Source organism: Myotis davidii, unplaced genomic scaffold (assembly GCF_000327345.1).
Source record: "Myotis davidii unplaced genomic scaffold, ASM32734v1 scaffold217, whole genome shotgun sequence".
In the NCBI taxonomy this organism is placed as follows: Eukaryota; Metazoa; Chordata; class Mammalia; order Chiroptera; family Vespertilionidae; genus Myotis; species Myotis davidii.
In genome coordinates this window covers 130,199-134,276 of record NW_006290034.1, presented here as the reverse complement: position 1 = coordinate 134,276, position 4,078 = coordinate 130,199, and the positions used below count along the sequence as shown (strand labels likewise).

General features: G+C 56.6%; 1 protein-coding gene across 1 annotated transcript in view; it reads left to right on the top strand.

The window, feature by feature from the left end:
• Nucleotides 1-4,078, top strand: part of LRRC16A (leucine rich repeat containing 16A) — a 125,121-nt gene that overhangs the window by 50,377 nt on the left and 70,666 nt on the right. The window lies entirely within an intron of this gene.

Here is a 4,078-nt window from a genome sequence, read left to right as displayed (position 1 = left end):
AACGCAGCCTCAGGGCTCTCCCTGCTCAGCCCCTGTGTGGCCGGCGTGTTCCTCTGTGCTCAGCCCTGGTGTGGCCGGTGTGTCACTCCGTGCTCAGCCCCCGTGTGGCTGGCGTGTTCCTCTGCATTGTAGACCAGGCGCTGTGTGGGCCGACGCCCGGCTCCAGGTCGCAGAGCCTTTGGTTTCTTTCCACTCTCCTTAGGCACATTTTTCTTTTGTCTTTTTTTTTCACATCCATGGAATTCGTCTGCTCCTCAAGGGCTCTCATGGGCGTGAAGTACGTCTTGGCCTGAATTAGAGCCAGAAAACGTCTCCTTATCGTTAGGTTTCCTTTTCCTTTTCCTTTTTTTTTTTTTCTCGAGGCATGTTTTTGGTAGATTTCAATTTGGAGGCTATAAATAAAACCGCAATAACCAGAAGCAAGCAGCACATTCGATTAACTTCTGTCGGGACCGGGAAGTCCCCCCACCTCCCCAGTGCTGGCGCTGGACGGACAGTACACTCGACACGAGACGGGTTAACAGGAGAAAAGCCAGGGTAACTGTGTGCGCGGGGATCAAACAGGGGTGCTCAGAGAGTGACCCGGCCCGGCTGGCCGGCGCGGCTCAGTGGTTGAGCGTTGACCTCGGACCCAGGAGGTCACCGTTTGATTCCCGGTCGGGGCACATGCCCGGGTTGTGGGCTCCATCCCCAGTGGGGGGCATGCAGGAGGCAGCCAATCCATGATTCTCTCTCATCATTATGTTTCTCTCTCTCTTCTTCTCTGAAATCAATAAAAACATATTTAAAAAAAAGGAAGTGACTCCAAAGCAGGCAATGTGCCCTTTTACAGGAAGAAACAAGACATTTGTGAGGATTTGCGAGAAGAAAGAGACTTAGTAGTTTTGGGTGCTCATCACTGAGGCGTCTGAGCGGAGTTGGGGCGTGGGGAGTAAATGAAAGAAAGAGCAGGTCTGTGTACACACCCGTCGGCCCCGACCCCCCTGACTCTGGTGGTTAGGACTCTGTCCCCGGGGAGTTCACCTCTGGGCTTGGGGGACACAGACAGAGGCCCCAGTGTTCCTGCACGAGCAGCTGCTTAAGTAACTGTAGTTCAAAGGCATCAACATACCCCAGAGTGGCGTCTTTCGGGGCGGCCTGCCCTGGCCTGACACTTGTAAATGCCTTCAGCTGCGTACGTCTTCCGCCTTATTTATCAGACATGTTCTCTGGGACAGTCGGTAGGGTGTGGGCAGACAAAAGGCCAGGTAGCAAGTGTGTGAGGCCCACAGGCCGGGTCTCTGTGCCCTCCACTCCACCTCTGAGTGGACATAATGGCCTCAGGAAGGCGTTGTTTGCAGAAAGTACTCAGGGGGAAAACCATTAGAAAACCCCTGCCCAAGGTCAGCCCTCAGGCCTGGCGAGCTCCCACAGTCCGGGGTTTCGGAGGATGGAGGCCTTTCCCCCAAACACACTGGCTCCTTATGAAGCCAATGCCCTCTGCCTCCCGGTGTCATGACCCGCATCCTAACGGGCAGCAGACACAGGCCTGCGGGTGTGGACACGACCCCCGAGCGGCTCCAAATCGGAGGAGGCGGAAGGTGCTGGAGCCAGGCTCAGGGGGAGGCGGCCGGGAGTGGGCCCAGCCCTGTCCCAACTCCGTCTTGAGTCAAGAAGCCGTGTGTTTTCCTGCCTTTTGCTTTGACTCAGTCGCCTGAATTCACACTTTCCGAATTTGTCAGTTCTAAGAAATTATAGACCAGCCGTGCCAGGCTGTGGAGGGTAGTGTTCTCATCGTGTAGCAATACGCAGCATAAAAACTCTCCTGTGTCCAGGCGTGTTTCCAGTTGTTCTTGGAACGGAGCCATCGGGGCCTTGCAGACGGGGTCGGGTTGCTGGGCAGAGGCGTGCAAGGGAGAGAGCTCTGAGGTCTCCATGGAAAGTGGACCCCCGGGGGTGGGCCCGTCCAGCACTGCTGGGCGAAGGCCTGGCATGGACTGACCCGTTTTTTCTTAGCACTCCCTGAAAATCATTTCTGTTTTTTTAAAATATTTTTTTATTGATGTCAGAGACGAAGGGAGAGTGTGAGAGAGAAACATCAATGATGAGAGAGCATCATGGATTGGCTGTCTCCTGCAGGCCCCACACTGGGGATCGAGCCTGCAACTCGGGCCTGTGCCCTGACCAGGAATCGAACCCTGACCTCCCGGTTCATAGGTTGATGCTCAGCCACTGAGCCACGCCCATGGGGCTGAAAGTCATTTCTATGTTTATTTATTTATTTATTTTTTAAAATATATTTATTGATTTCAGAGGAAGAGAGAAGGAGAGAGAGAAACATCAACGATGAGAGAGAATCATTGATCAGCTGCCTCCTGCACACCCCCTACTGGGGATCGAGCCCGCACTCCAGGCATGTGCCCTTGGCGGAATCGAACCTGGGACCCTTCAGTCTGCAGGCTGACGCTCTATCCACTGAGCCAAGCCGGCTGGGGCCATTTCTATTTTTAGATTTGCTCCCCGAGGGTGACCTCTGGAGCAGAGAAGCCCACACCTGCCGGTTCCTAGGGTTTTCCCGACCTCGTTGCCCTGGGAGGCGAAGCGAAGCCCAGCAGGCTGCCCTCCGTGGCAGGTGTCCCCTCCGCCGCCGCCACTGCTCACGGAGGATCTTGTCACGCAGCCCGTCTGTGCTGACCTTCCTCTGGGCAGGTCTGCTGTGATCGTCTTGAAAAGCGGGGCTGCCCCCGCCCGGTGGCTCAGTGGGTTGGAGTGTCGTCTCAGACACCAAAGGGTTGTGAGTTTGATTCCCGCTTCTCGCTCTCCCTCTTCCGCGCTCCTTTTCTCTCTCAAATCAATAAACACATCCTCGGTGGGGCTGCCTGTTATTTTTTTTGAGTGGATGTAACTGTTTCATCTTGTCATCCATCCATCCACCCACCCACCACCCAGTGTTCCTACACCTGCTGTGGCGAGCGCTTTGCTCCGTGTGGGGGACGCAGTGATGACTAAGACAATCTTCCCATAAAGAAGTCATCGTCTGGGGCCGCTGGACACCAACATGGTTATTAACAGAGAGCTCAGCTCCGTGATGGGCGGGCGTGGCCTTTCGGGAACACGCAGCCACCGAGGCACCTGGGATTTCACTGGGGGTGCCACCCGGCCGACAGCGAGGACGAGCTGGGACTCTGGCTTGCTGGTGCGGTGAGGACGTCAGTAATGGGGTTAGGTAGTTGAGTGACACAGGTGCCTTAATGTTCCGGAAGCTTCCCTCGGTGACGCTGCGATGTGGTCCTGGGGGCCAGGACTGGGAACGGGGAGAGTGAGTAGGAAGCACCGAGTCCCCTCTTGGTCACCCACCTGCTTCCTTCGTCCGCACTGGCTGGCACCCCCTGGGTGCCCACCTCTCCCAGGCCCTGGGATCGTAGGTTCGCCGGGGAGTACGGCAGAGGGACACGGTGGTGGGAACATTTTGGGGGTTCTTGCTGGTGGGGAGCATGACACGCCTCTGCCGGCTGGCTTGACGGAGGAGTGAACGGGGATGTTCCACCTTGGCGTTCGGGGCAGGCGGCGCTGACAGAACCGCCCTCTGTGGTGCAGACGGCCAAGTCTTAACACGCTGGCCTTTGCGGTTTCACCGCGATTCGTCTCGGATCCTCGGCCGCAGACTCATTTTCCTGCTCGTTAGCACGTCTAGTGGGAGCACGGAGGCGGGAAACTTCAGGCCACTTGCCACTCGTTAGCAGATTTGGTAAAGGAGGTGGTGAAATTACTATTTCATTTTTAAGAATATTTTTGTTGATTTCAGGGAAGACGGGAGAGAGAAACATCAGCGATGAGGGAATTGTGGATGGGCTGCCCCCTGCCCGGCCTCCTGGGGATCGAACCCGCAACCCACGTTCTGCTTTCAGTGGGCTCGGAAGCCGCCTCTGTAAATGCGGAATTTAGAGTTCCTCCCGGGGCACTGCTTCCCATCGCAGCCCCGGAGGAGGGGTGTGGGAGGGAGAAGGGAGGTGTTGGGGGCCCAGGGACTTCTCACCCGACCCTGCAGTGAACAGTTCTCAGCAGGAGGAGGCCTGGGGGAGCGGCGGGCGCACGTGCC